This window comes from Labrus mixtus, chromosome 1 (genome assembly GCF_963584025.1).
Source record: "Labrus mixtus chromosome 1, fLabMix1.1, whole genome shotgun sequence".
Lineage (NCBI taxonomy): Eukaryota > Metazoa > Chordata > Actinopteri > Labriformes > Labridae > Labrus > Labrus mixtus.
The window spans coordinates 21,800,076-21,815,262 of record NC_083612.1 but is presented as its reverse complement, the minus strand read 5'-3'; the positions used below and the strand labels follow the sequence as shown (position 1 = coordinate 21,815,262).

The window sequence follows — 15,187 nt, the reverse complement described above, 5'->3', positions numbered from 1 at the left end:
ATATTGAGATGAAAAAGGTCAAGGGTTGGCTTGTGGGGTTGTGATTGGTGCAGAGCGTCACGCTGCCCCTGGAGATAAAACTGAAAGTGATATTTCATTTATAGCACCACCCTTCCAGACTGCAGAGCAATTTTAGTTGATAGCTCCATGAGGAGCCCAGTTCTGGGATGATTAGAGTGCATCTCCCAGTCAAACACAAACACAAAAAAGGGCTAGACTGAAGCCTTGCATCAGCATTTTCCCCCTGTTTTCTATGATCTAAAGCATGTGCTGTAAAATGTTCCACATGCTGTTTTTAATATTAAGTGATTCAAATACCCCACCCAACCCCCTACCCCCTCCAAGCAGCAAAGATTGATGGGTTTTGTTTCTGCATATGTATAAGATGCACATATGCAGCTGAACCTGCCTTTGACCTTCAACTGTTCACATATTTTAAATGAGTCAGTGCTCTACACTCTGTGTTGTGTTTTTAAAAAAGGAACTATATTTCACAACATGCATTGATCCTCCATTCTCCAGCCCTCCGATCACTATACAGAAAGTGCTGTCGCTCTTTATTCTGTACGTGATTAACCTAAGCTGACTCTGTTTTTCCAAGTTCTATGTTTGCCTTGTGTTCTTTATTGAATGCAATATTTAATTCATGCTCTGACCACAATGGTTACAAAATCACCATTTGCTGTTCTGTGAATGAATTGAGGACTGAACTATAGCTGACACATGTGCCTAGAGGATGCATATAATCATAAAACCAAAGCAATGCACATAGCTGGAACAGATTACAAACTAGCAAATAATAAATCATTGAAACTTTAATCACACAAACTCTGGCTCTTAATAGATTTGCCCTTGACGCCTACACTTGATTACACATTCATATTTTGTTTTATATAATGTGCAATACTGTAAGCGTAATGGACCAACAACAGTAGAGACACTAGTTTGTGCAGCAATTTTTTGTTTTGTTTTTACCTTTCATGACAGCTTTTGCATAATCTATTTGGCCTAGTTTGCCTGATTCTTTTTTTCTATTGCAGCCTGAGGGCCAAATGCATCACAGATTATGCAGTGACCCAAACTACATTTCCCCTAAGAGCAGTCCAGCCAGTGGGAGTGGCCTCAGCTTGTTGAGGAGAATGCCCTTTAAGGTCATTACACTGGTCACGTGATAGGCCAGCAGAGCCCTCCTGGGCCATATGACAAACCGAGCTGCCAGGCCGAGGTGTGTGTCAGGGGTGTTTTTCCACAAAGCATTCTATAAAAGTGTAACTGGGCTGTATTTGCCCTTTCCTCCTGCTACGCGTTCAGCCAACAGGCCCCTGAAGATCTCTTAAAAAGTGCTGATCCACAGAGCTGGTCTGGTGCTTATGTAATCCTTCTTGCTCTGCTCCACCTCCCTCCCCTTCCTCCACCATGATCCCACCCTCTGTACCACCCTTTTCCTCCCTCACATTCCCCCACTGTCTCCTGGTGATGCTCCACTCTGATGTGAGCGACAAGGTGATGGGATGAGGGGGCTTGTTTGGGCCCCGAGCTAATTAGCACACATTAGCGCATGACTAAATAAACCTTAAGTGCCTCTAATTGCTTGGCAGGGAAAACAATAACTGTGGTACTTGCCCAGAGGCTCTTGGGTAGTGAGGGGGTTGGGGCACTGGGGACCAGGCCTGGCACAGGGCCAGTGAGAAGACACCAGCGCCATCAGTCAACTCCGTTCTCACCCCCTCTTCCTTCATGTTAAAGCCACACACCACTTGGCACTGTCACTACATGTACCATATGCTCCCATACACTCCCCAGAACCTGACACACTCCCTGCAGCCCTCCCCAGCATAGAATGATCTGTATGTGACAGGCAGAGACAAGCTCAGTCTGTGTGTAGAGCCATAATACATCACTGCATTAATAAACATGAATTAGTAATGGCACAATTAGACGGGGTTGTTCTGACATTTACTGGTACGATAATGGTGTTCTCCTCTCTGCAACCCCCTTCTGGCCTGTAGACAAGAACCTTTAAATCCTGACCCTTTACATTTGAGGCGTAGAAGGGGCAGAAAAATAATGCTCATGTTTTCTTATCTGGGTTTCTTTTATTATGCCTTAAAAATTGAACAATATACAAAATGGTTTAAAGTCATTAGTGGCAGCATTTTAAAAATCCGCAACTGGTCCTCTTTTTATTCTGTCCAGTATGTGTATGTATGTTTGTATGTATGCATATATGTTTGTTTGTATATGTCATATGTGTGTTTGTTTGCCTCGTAGGTTGCATTCTGCTGTGTGAGGAAGATCTTTGAACAGCCTGTGCTGCCTATCCTTTCTGTGGCCTAAAGGTATGTTCAACACCCAACATCCCAGCAGCCCTTGGGCGTCGATTGTTGCCCCTTGAAGTGTTTCACTCTGCTATAACGTACCATTCACAAACATGTTGTTACATGTTCTCAAATGGTCTTGATTAAGAGTTAGTAAAATGTCAAATCTGATCCGCACAAGTGATGAATTAAAACTGAATAATAATAATTAGAATTTTCTTTCAAATCACGATAATCATGCATTGAAGTAGGACATTACCTGCTTAGTGGCAATTAACATAATCAAATGAAGTGAAAACATAATAAACTTCCACTGTTTTCATTGAATTTGCAGTAGATATTACTCTAATAAAATATGAGTTAATGACAGTGTTAAACTACTATTTATTCACCTCTCATTAGCGTAAGAATACAAGTGGAAACATAAACCTAAAAACTGTATACCTATTGAAAATTGTCAATAGATCAAAGCTCTAAAAGATTATATGATGTATTCCTTTTCTACAGGCATCCCTTTACACTTTCTTAAACACAATTCAATTATCTTATAAGTTGAAGTTTCATTTCCCCAAAAGTGACAGTGATGTGAGCCCAGTGTCACAAGTATTCCCTGCCACTTTCTGATCCTCCCTCTCTCTTGTAAACCAGTAGCTTCTCATTTGCACTGTCAGTCTTGGCAGTGTTTTACTGCTTTCCCAGGGGACTTGTGTGCTTTTGTTAGCTTTTCTGTGAACACACAAAGACTAATTGGTTGATTAGTTCGGGTTGACTGGCCTGTTAATTGAAAAGTGATTTAGATTTGATGTGTCTAATGAAGATCCTAATTTATGCTCTGGCACTCATCCAAGGGTTTGTTTTTTTTAAGAGTCTGACTCAAACAAAAAAAGGATGAAAGGAAACAAGAAAATGATTCACTGTCTCAGAGCTGCTTTGATAATGCATGAATTAAATCTGTGTTAGGTGATTACGCTGAAGATTAAACACTTCAGTGTTAATACCATTGAAATTACATTGATATTGATATTAATACGGAACAAATACTTCGGAAGCCATTGAAAGTTTATTACTAAACCTTATTCGGTCCATCTTTCTTTCTGTCTATGTATTTTTCTAAGCATAAATCTACACATCAATATGTAGGGATGTACAAATGTATAGCTAAAGTGAGATATCAGATTAGGATAAATCCAAAACAGATATCTCACTAAAGTCAACATATTAACCAGAAATGATATGATGAGCAGCCATATTCGGTTTAACTCTATGTGACATGAAAAGCCATTGACTTGACTCTGAGGATTTATGGCACCTGATTCAAGCACATATCTATTATAGGAGACGTACTATTACTAAGCATAATTGTTACTGCCATTGTTGTTGTTTTTCAAATCAGTGCTTTACTGCTTACTATTTACAACACACTTTATCCATATAGCTTTCCTGTCTATGCAACTGTAAATATCCTTGAGCTTGAAAAGAGACCTTCACCATACATTTAATATAGTTAACTGTTGCTACACTGAGCTCATGATCCATGTTGTGTACATTGAGAAACTTTGAGTCAAGAAAGCTTGAAAGAAAGCTTTACTTAAACAACAATTGAGTCATATTGTTTGACTTACTTTGACTTTACCTCAGATATATTTGTCTTAAAAGTGTGGCTCAAGAGACCACAACAACCTGGTCCTGAGTCAAGCTTGGGGCCTCGATCCATTATGTTATAACAGCCTTACACGACAAGTAATAACATATTGTAAAATAGCCAGCAGTAATAAAAAGTGTTGTTTTTATTTTAATTTTAATTTTTTTGGGCAAAGCTACTGGTGGCCTTCATGTACATTTCCAGTCTTGTATTTCTTGTATAGAAAGAGTCAAAACTATATATTGTTCAACATACACAGTGAATGCTACCATGCAGTGAAGAACTTGGACTTTAACATCTACAAACGTAGAGTGATTTGCATCATGTATTTCACAATCCTATTGAATTTGTTTTTGTTGTTTGTAGTTACTTTTTGTCATCAGTATATAATGTTCAATCACAAACTGCATGTTTTCAAAGCACCTAACATTAAGAGTGTTGGCCTTTTTCTCTGTGCTCCCACAATCACCACTTTTAGTGCAAAGTGGGTTTTTTTAGTTATCAGGGTCATCCTCTGCCATTGGGGGGAATATATCTTCCCTAATATCCGCAATTAAGCACAAGGAAATCGCATTAAAATCAATCAATGGAAACTTGATTTCCCTTTAGCTTTTTGGTGGATGTTCCCAAGAGCCTTTTGACTCCTCCTCCTCCAGTGCTGCTCAGCTTGGGGCCTTGAATTGAACATTCACTGCAGTTGCTGAGTTGTCCACTCAGTCGTCTGTTCAGAAAAGAATCAACAAAATTCAAAAACAGGATGAAAATTAAATCCAATCCAATAGACTGTCAAAATGTCCAAACATCCCAACGCTTGCTTTATCCAAACCAATTCTAAACAGCACTATTGTGTTGTTCAGAAACATTCATGAAAGATGTCTTCTTTGAGTTCTGAAATATTCCCTTGCCTTAGCCTTGGTAAGAAATGTTCTTTTTACTCCCTCCATGACTGTTTGTATCCAGGATGAAGGCTATTCCTTTTGGTCTTTGAGTTTCTCAGAAATGTTCAGGTTTGATTGTACTGTGGCTGAGCTCATGGCCACAGTATCAGCTAGGCCTTCTTTGTCCCATGTTGTCACCAAGAATAACTCTGGCCCTTTCATACTCCAGATGCTCCTGCTCAGTTCAGTTTACCTTAGATGAAAACAGAGAACAGTTGAAGAACAATCAGTAACGCAATTAAGATGATAATTGTTTTTTTTACATGCCCAATACCTAAATTACCAGTCATCCGTATTGCCCTTCTCCTTACACACTCAAAGACTTCACCTTAAGCAATCACACGAACTTACGCACATGCAACAATGTTTCTGACAGTGCTACACAGCAGGCCAGACTACTGCAGAAACTAGCAACCTCAGGTTGTGGGAATCACCCCCTTTGTTTAACACATTTCATTGCACTATTTATCTATCCGTGACTTACCCGCATACTTAACGCCGTAGTCATTAGTCGCCCTCACCCTCCCTCCCTTAATGAGAAAGCAATTACCATGAGCTTCCCTCTAGTCCCAGTGGCCTGGCAGCGCTTTCCGAAAACCTGCCTTCCCACCTGCCTTCAGCTCGGCGGCTGCTTCTCTCTCAGATTCTCTTCCCTTGTACCTCTTCTCCCTTTCACCGTGGCTGCAGACTCTCTCTCTTTCTCCATCCTCTCTGCAGCCCTCTCTCTTTCGCTCCTCCCATCTCTGAGCTCTAGGCTGCTCGGGGTTTTAGACGGATCACTCTCTCACAATGGTTGATCAATACAGTTATTGATCCACTGGCAAAATGTTTATTAAATCATTCTGGGCAGCTGCAGTGCAGTGGGGAGGGGAGGCGGGGCGTTGAGAGGGCCAGCATGCCATGCCATTTGCCTACGAGAGAGCCAGAAGGACCTGATTGGCTGCCCGTCTACCCGCCTTGCCAGGAAGAGGGCTGGCATAGAGTGCGTTTCTTGATCATTGTTGCTTGGTACTCCGCAGCCCTCCCTGGCTTACGCTGCGATTCTTTCAAGACCAACAAAGCAGTGTGTTGCCGTTTAACCTTTTCGTTGCTAGATATTGACTGCTTCCCAAGCGGTGGTACCCGCTCCCCCTCCGCTTGCATCAGACAAGACATTAATTTGCATAAATTAGCAAGCTGCAGGCAATTCCAGTCTAATGATCCGCTGTCGTTTCATCTCGCCTTGCTCCCCTATCTTAACAAGAAAACATTTTTTCTTGCTAATGCTATGGTATTGTCCAAGTGCCTCGCCCCTGCCTAACCCCCACGGACGAACACTCACCACACCCTAGAAGTCACACTACAGACCCCAGTATGAGCCATCATAGGGAAGCTCATATGCTGGCAATGTGTGGAGGAATTATAAAGAAACAGCTACCTAAGGCATGTCCCTATTGTACTGTCAGGAGGGAACAAGGAGCAGTCTGGGGACGAAGACTTCCCCCTGGCTCCAGTCTTTGTTTCTCCATTGTGGCAATCATTAGCAACATTAGTGGAAGCATACCAACTGCAGCAGGCTCCAGAGCTCTGTCTACAGCAAAAAAAAACACACCAATGCTCCACTTGGGAATGCTAGCCAGCAAGCTAACTCAAACACTGAAGCACTTTTTAGTGCACTACAACTAGATAGCAGAATCAAGTGGCATTGTTTATCAAAGGCTTTGTAATCCAGGGAGTGGCTTTGGCTTATGTTTTGCTGAGTGATGAATTATGAGTTGTGTCTTTACATGGAGAAGATAATTACAATGTGGAGAGAAGTGTGGTGTAACTTTTTCCAGAAACACAACTCTTGTTGAACCAGAAGAAAACATCTGTCAGCCATAAGGCCAGGCAGCCTTTGTGACCCAGAGTCGACCTCGTCCCTCTGGGATGTGTGGCTTCGTTGGTCCCCCCTCGTTTTCTGGCATCATACCCAAGACCCAAATGCCCAGATATTGGCCCACTACGCAAAGTCTAGCCCACCTTGTGTCAACTGTGTCAAGCTCTTTATGACAGTAGTTGCTTAAGTGTTGCGCTCTTTTAATTAGACACAGCACTTGCTTCTGCTTGGAAAAGGCCTCCATGTGACTTCTTAGGTCTTATCCAGTTCAGTAAACAAAAATGTCAGCCCACGAGTATGACCACCATATATGCACACATTCAGACAGACAGACACATGGCCTAGTAGACACGTGTAGGAAGTGTCAGTCACACACATGCTGGAGAGGGGTAATTACTCTAACACATCCAGTAGTGGCCACAGCCCATTCATTACCATAACATGTTGTAATGAAGTTTAATCCCTCATCATGTTGTCTGTGGTTGTGGAGTGCTGTGTGGCTCCAGATGTCTCCCAGGCTTGCTCTCTTTACTGTAGCAATAGACTGAAGACATGACAGTCGGTACCCAAGTTCAGCAATTTCCTTTTTTTTCCCCTCCTTTTCCCCTTGTAAATTCATTTTGAGCTCATCCATCTTTGTTTCTTCCATCCTTCTCTTTCCACCATCTGTTTCTTTCTCCTTATACCCCAACATCTCTCAGAAGTGTGTGTTTTTTATTTCATCTGAATGCAGCGGCTCTCTGGTGCATGCTTCTCACAATCAATTTCAGCTTCGACAACATGACTAAACATAGCATGGCACTAATTTCAACATGGGCAAAGAGTTAACCTATCTCTCTCATTGTTTTCTTTCCTGCTCCTTCATCGGAAGATATTCTGTTCTCACTCTGATGCCGTTATGTCAATCACAGTAGAAGTGTGGTTACGTGTGAATGCAGTTGCTAACTCTTGGCAGTCAATGATTGTTAGACACTGAAGAGTTTAAATCTGTTAATGTGCAGAAGGGCCTATGAACTCGGTAAATCTGCATTTTCTTTTGATGCCCTAAATTCATGGAATGCCCTTCAGCAAACTCCAAAGATTGGAGTTCTTCCCTCTCTTGCAGAGTTTAGGAATTCGATTTCTAGCCAATTTGTTTCGAATTGTAGGTGTTTGAATTGATCTCAGTTCTTTTTGTAATAAGTTGTTGTTGTTGTTGTTTTTTGCTTGTTTTAATATGCTTGTTATCTTGACGTCATTGGAAGTGAAGGAACCCTCAATGTCCTTTCGAGAATAAATAAAAGGTTTGAATGTCATCTTTTAGTCCTTGTGCAAACATTGAAGTTTGTAAGTGGTGTAATCAGCTTAAAGTGTTTCGTATGCAAAAGTAAATGTGCAAAATGTATCAGTAAGATGGTGATTTTTCTGGTGATCAGAATGCCCTTGTCTCTACTTGACAACAATAAAGAGTGTCAACAGGTAAATGAGCGATGCTTACACTGCTACATGAATGGGAAGACTGGAGATGCGAGCGCTCCTGTATCCTTTTCTCTGCCAGCCATCCTCTTTGTACAGCAGTTGCAGTTAATGCAGCTGCTGGATTGGCCTCTTTCCTTGCTCCGCTTTTATTGATTTCAGCCAGACACAGAGACAGACAGAAAGAAAGGGCCTTTTCAGGAAGAAGTTAAATGGTCAAGTAGCGGGCGGAGGGTGGCTTTCACCACTTTATTGACGAGGTGGAAAAATGTCACTATTATGGAGGCCCTTGCAGCAGATAGCGAGCTGATTGGATGAGTGCCCCCAGGTCAGAGTGGAGCACGTTCCCCCTGCAGGCAAACGAGAGCAAATAAAAGGGCAGTGGAATCCGCTTGAACTGGAGGTGAGGTTTCTCTCTACTAGGCCTCTCTTCAGGCAACATTTCTACGGGTGTAGAAGGCAAAGTACTCTGAGTCTGGACCGAGGGCTGATCAGTGGTTGACTCTTTCCCTCTGAACTCTCGTTTCAAAGCATTCTGGGTTTTCAACATTTTAAAGCTCAAGGGACAACCATGTTTTATGTTACACATGCTGCAGTTACTATACCAAAGCGTGAAAGTATTAAAGAAACCATAGGTGGAATCATGTCGCTGTAGATGCAGCCATGTCAAAGACACCAAGATAAACAACTTTTAACATACAGAATAATGGCCAATCTTGGGGTTGACTGGCCAGAGTATGACTTGCACCAGCGTTGTTACGCACTTTGGCCACAAAAAATGCGGATACTTTAAGAGACCCTTGTGACTGATTGACAGTGTCATCTTTCCATTAACTATGCCACTTCTTCTGTTCGGGGTTACAAGGTTTTGAAGCCAATCCCAGCTGTCATTGGGCAGGAGGCAGGTACACCCTAGACAGGTCGCCAGTCAATCACAGGGCTGACAAATAACCAGTCACACTCACACCTACAAGCAATTAAGATTTACCAAGCGAGGATGTCTTTGAACTGTGGTAGTCCAAAGACAAGCTTGAGAACCCGGAGACAACCAACGTATGCTTGGGAGAACATGCAAAATCAACATTCGAACCAGAAACCTTCTTGCTATGAGGACAGCACTTACCACTTCATCACTTTTCAGCCTTTAATGCACAAGAATAGCAAAAGCTTGGTGCAAGTGCATGCTTTCCATCATAAGGAATTAGACAGGTTTTATGATTGTGATTACACCTGAAGTCAGTGCAAAAGTGACAAAGACATATCAGAAAATAATAAAGAAATAACCAACATGACACATAACTCAAAGAGAGACATGAGAGAACCGTAAAAAAAAAAGAAGAAATCAGGCACTGCATCTGAGTTGTTGAACTCTTAAGGCCCTTTACAGTCATAGAGTTGTGAGTCCTGACTAATGGCTGAGGGTTCAAATAGAAGCCACTCTTTGACGTCAATCAGTCTAATTAGCCCGGTGTATCAGCTGGCTGGCCTCTCCTTACAGCACAAGACGGACCTCTGGAAAGGTCACTGTGCCACAGCAGAGATGGCGCAGTGCTTAATCAGTGGTGAAATGGTTTCTTTTTTCCAAATTGATTCAAGTTTGGATCAGACAACAGTGTCTTGTGTTGAGCCACTTCAAGGAACATTTTAAGAGGGTTCTTTTGAGGGTTCTAAGAACTTAACAAGTACAAACTGTTCTTGTGGCACCTGGATCAGGGCCCAATGAGCACCAGGTCATATAAAAGATCTGTCTGTTTCTCCATCTCTTTCTTAATCTCTTTCTTTCTGTGTATGTGTTCATCTTCTGCTCTGCATTAGATACACTGATGTGGATGCAAGTACTTAAAAGAACTGAGCAAATACATACCAACTCTGCAGGAAACTGTGTCCCTCTACATTGTACAAAACATCGAATCCCTTTTTCTAATGTTGACACAGAACAGTACGGAATAAATATTTTGTCTTCCCTCTTACAAAGTAAACTAAGTACCAATAGCACTGGACCCCTGAGGCATTTAATGTCTTTACACCCTCTTTAAAACTATTTTTACAACAGGCTTGTCACAGCCATGTATACATATGAGGGGACATCTGAGACCCCCCACCCCACCCCACCCACACCCACACACACACACATCTGCACACTACACATTCACCAACTCCCTTATGCTGAATGCATAATATATGTAATGAAATAATGTTTCCAGTGGGGATGGTTGTGGCTGGGGGATGGAGACGTGTAGTGAATATCAATGTGCCCCCCCCCCCCCCCCCCCCCCAGAATCCCTGGTTCAATTGGTGTGATGGTGGGGGGTAAATGAATATGTGGGAGTGAGAGAAGCTTTATCCCTTCGCCCAGAGCTACAGTGAGGAGTCCACACAGATAGAGGAGGGTATTCTGCACTGGCCCACTCAGTCATTATAAACTTAAGATTCATGCATTTAAACTGATGGTGTGTCCTTTGATTTACCCTATGTTCTATGTCCAAGAAGGTGGCTAAGTTTTCTCGTCTAAAGACAAACTACTGGCCTTTTGTAATTATTCTATGCTTACAATATTCTACTCTTCTCTTATTTACATTTTTCATAATCATGAATCATCGATGGTATGAGGACAAATATAGATTCTACCCATCATATGTTAGCTTACGATACTGCAGAAACTATGTCCACGTTTAACCTCCTAAAACCGCAGCTCCTCCTGGAATTCTCAATGAAAATCAACAGAAAGAGGGATTACATTTTCCCTTGAGTCTCACCTTGACTGACTCATGTGAACTCATCTGTTCCATCTTGTCAGAGTTGAGATGCCGTGTCTCTGTCAGCCGGCGCTTTGATGTTTAAAACATTACCATTAATAATGTTTTCAGCATCAAAATTAATTGCTTTGCTACTGTGTCCTGCTCCCTTCATCCTAAACTGAAGCGTGCATAAATCAAGACTTAAACTACCTTTGTCTTGAAATTTTCAGGTCAGGAATTTGGGGATGAGACCAAACTTGAATGTGGCCAAGTGGAGTAAGCTTCTCTGTGTGTTTCACCTGCATTAAATGACTACTTTAGAGTATGACATATTTGTGTTTCTCATATGTTTAAACATCTGTCATTTACGTAGTATTGAACAATGCAAAAGTTTGCAGGAGTTAGGGTTGTTGGGATTTAGGGTACTTTTAGACATACAGTATGAGCAAAAAATGCTGCATTATCTAGAAGGCATGAACTTTTGCCCACATAACTAGAATACCATTCAGACATGGCTACTTAATTTTAGAACAAAGTTGAAATATTGGAGCTGTCAGATAGTTAGCTTTGGGATGTCGTTCATTCCAGGATGTGGTGACTGTTGAATTAGCTTGGATTAGACGCTAGAGAAGTATTTTTGTGACTTCCAGATGTTCTGTTATCTATAATTCCCAGCTGTGTTCTGAGAGGTTAAATGAGCTGGAAAGTTTCTGTCCAACCTCTGTTATCCTCATCAAACTTAGGGAAATGTAATTAGTGTCTTTTTGAGCTCACATCGCCTAGCAACTCCCTCCTAAACAAACAATAAAAAATGGCCTTCCTTTTTTTTTCCCGTTTAGCCACACCTCTAATCTGCCAAGCACCTCCTCTGGAGTGGCTCTGGCCCTACCCAGCCTCTGGGGCCCCTGCAATGTGAAGACAGGGTGAGGAATGTGTGAAGCATCCAAGGAAACATGAACTGCTATTTTCCCACAAGCATGAAAAAACAGAGGCCTTGGCTGTGGAATCTTTCTGACGCAATCAGCTGGTGGGACGGCTGCTGCACGGTGGGGATTTGGACAGGGGCTCAGGTCAGGCTGTTGTTAAAGCTGTATTCTTAGGACTTAAAGATCAGATCTGCTGACCTGGGTAAAACATAAAGCAGGAAGTAGAAGGAGCTGCTGGATGGCCCCATTTGGGAGCACTCCATCGCTCCTGATATTTCATTTTTAACAGGCATCTGTGGGGCAGCTTATTAATTGTTTGTTGGCCAAAGCATCATTAAAAAGCAGACAGCAGGGTGGCTTTTACAGAGATGTGAGAGGGAGCAGGGAGCTGATACAGGAGAGAGGATCACTGAAGCGGCCTCAAGAGGCCTCTCCTAGAGACCCAGATGATTACCACATACAGTTCCCTCTGTAATTCTTCATACATTAAGACACACGGTTGAAAGGAAATCCCCACCACAAAAACAGAGCAAACTTCAATGAGTCTTTCTTTCTTTCTTTCTTTTCCTGATCTAATTATCGCTACCCCCATAATCGCTGTTATATTCATCATAGTGCTCAGTATTTATAGGGTCTGTTTTCATCATAGTAATAATGTCACTCTGGAATTCCCATACAGAGAGAGAGGGAGAGAGACATACATCACAGAGTATATAGAGGAAGCAGCTGGAGATGGGGATTGCTGGTGCTTGGATCCAGAAATCCTTGATGTTAGAAGACAAAACAACAGGACTGCTTCAATATACCTCCCTGCGAACGCCCGATTGTTTTGCCAGTCCGCTGAAAAGTCTCCAGATGACCCAAGTCTAACCTCTGATCCTTGTCTGAGCCTGGACTGAGTCCTAGAGTTGGCACATACCTTTCTCCTCTGTCTTAGGCCTCTTTGAGCTTGAGAAGGGTAAACTAAATCTTTAGTCTTCTGTGGCTTTACTGTTACAGTTTGTTTTTGTTCCTTCCATAATCAGTCTCCAAATCAGAATCTTTTCTTAGGTGTTTTTGGTGCTTAACATTAAACATAACAACAAAATACGGGCATGTACAAGGTGCCAAGGAAGTGTGACAGAGTTTACATTATGAAATAGACATGGTGCAATGAACAGAATGTAACCCAGATGAAGTGTGTTAATGTTATGGCTAGAGTCAGATAAGGAGAATTTGTATAATAAAAAAAAATCTTCCTTTCTTTCTATCTGTCTTTCTTTCTTTCTTTCTTTCTTTCTTTCTTTCTTTCTTTCTTTCTTTCTTCTCTCTCTCTCTCGCTCTCTCAAGACTTTTTCGGCTCTGTCCACCCCCATCCCCCAGCTCCAACCCACTTCAGTTCCAACTGACCAGGGACTCTTCTGCCTCATTTTCTCTGCCCCCCCCCCCTCCCAAAAAAAAAGGAAAAGAAATGTTGCTCCCAGTATTTGGGTATATATTTAACACCCACATGTGAGGCCTGGTGAAAGTGCCTGGGGAATGGAAAGGAAAACAAGCATGCCCTCTCTCCCGGCCCTTTAGTGCTGGTCTGCTATAAATACCTCCGGGTGGCGCGCCGGTTCCAGCACCAGTGGCATGGGAACATTTCTCCCTCCCCTAGTCCACTGCTCGGCCTCTCAAGTCCAGTCTGGGAAGGCTTTAGGGGGCAGGTTTTACCAAGGGTGGGTGGCTATAATGTTTGCTGTGTGTAATGAAAAAAGGTAACACTTTATAATAACCATCATCTATAAAGGGTAAATAGATAGTTAATTAACCATTAGTTAATAGTTATTTACTGTTAACAAACAATGAAATTATAGTTAATAATGTTAGCTAATGATTTGTAATGCTATAATTTATGTTATGTTAACAGTTTATTGATGCACACATTATAACATTTCATACAATTTATGAAGTGTTTGTTTATGATGACCAAATTATTTATAAACCTTTAAGAGATGGTTTATAAAACATCTATAAACATTACAGAGATACATGGACCAGATATTTGTTCATGGTTTGTAAACATTATTTGGATGGTTATTATGAAGTTGTAATTGAAGATTATAATCCCTTACTGATACTTTGTAAAGCATCTATAAATATTTTTTAGATAGACAATTAATATTTTATCAATGATTAATAATTGGTTTATAAATCATTTGGTAACCAAAAACAAACACTTCATAAATTGTATGAAATGTTATAATGTGTGCATCAATAAACTGTTACCATAACATAAATTATAGCATTACAAATCATTAGCAAACATTATTAACTATCATTTCATTAGCTGTTTTCACATATGCACTCCGGATAATATCTAGATAGTTACAGGAGGACTTCTCCGGAGATTCTCCTGACCTAGCCGTTCACATATGCTCCTCACAGCGGGGGACTTTCCCTGTCAGAGGGGAGGGGGATCGGGGGATTTCCTGAGGTAAGACGTGACGTAGAAAAACAATGCGGAAGTAGCGACCGTAGCAACAGAGTCCGCTTCACGACGCTATAATGAGAATATTTGCATTTATATCAATGCTATGTGTAATCCAATGGAATGACAACATCCACAAAAGAGTAGAGAACAACATACTGACGAACAGAAAACAGAATGCAGACATTTAATTACGTTCACGGAGATCGTAGTAGTCACGTGTAGACACAGGCAGTCACTGTATATAAACGTCATTCTCTTTCCATTGGCTGAAATTGAAATCTCCAGAGTATATGCTGCCGCGTTCAGACATCAGCTCACTCGGAGTTTCTGTGGAAAAAATACTAGGGGTCTGGCCGGAGAAACTCCGGGTAAAGTCTGCGTGAAAAATGCGGCTGTTTGCGTTCACACATAGCCTAAATCCCCTCCGGGTATCCAAATCTCCAGAGTTTTTCAGGAGTTTGTTTGTTAACAGTGAATAACTATTAACTCATGGTTAATTAACTATCTATTTACCCTTATTTACCCTTTGTAGATGATGGTTATTATAAAGTGTTACCTGAAAAAATATGAAGGGATTTCTATGGCTGGGATGGTGTTCCTATGTGTATTGTCTGCTCATCTGAGGAGTATCCTTGTGTCTTCTCCTTTTCTCCCTCTCTGTCATCTCTCTTTTCAAAAGACTTCATGTATACTGCATTTATGCTGTTTTGCTTTATGAAGATTGTATGAATATGTGCTTTTCAAGCTGTTAAAAAGAGAGATCCCCCTTTTCTTCACCGCGTTGAAACGTTTGTTATGTTACTCCCCGAAAAATTGATTTAGACTTTTCAAAGGTTTGTTCTTCACAGTACTGTCTC

The 15,187-nt window shown here is 41.5% G+C and overlaps 1 long non-coding RNA gene across 1 annotated transcript in view; it reads left to right on the top strand.

The window, feature by feature from the left end:
• The window catches only part of LOC132974443 (uncharacterized), an 84,810-nt gene that overhangs the window by 58,100 nt on the left and 11,523 nt on the right, over positions 1-15,187 (top strand). The window contains exon 3 of the long non-coding RNA XR_009673119.1: positions 2,272-2,339. This is a non-coding gene — a long non-coding RNA (uncharacterized LOC132974443). The remainder of the gene's footprint in view (positions 1-2,271; positions 2,340-15,187) is intronic.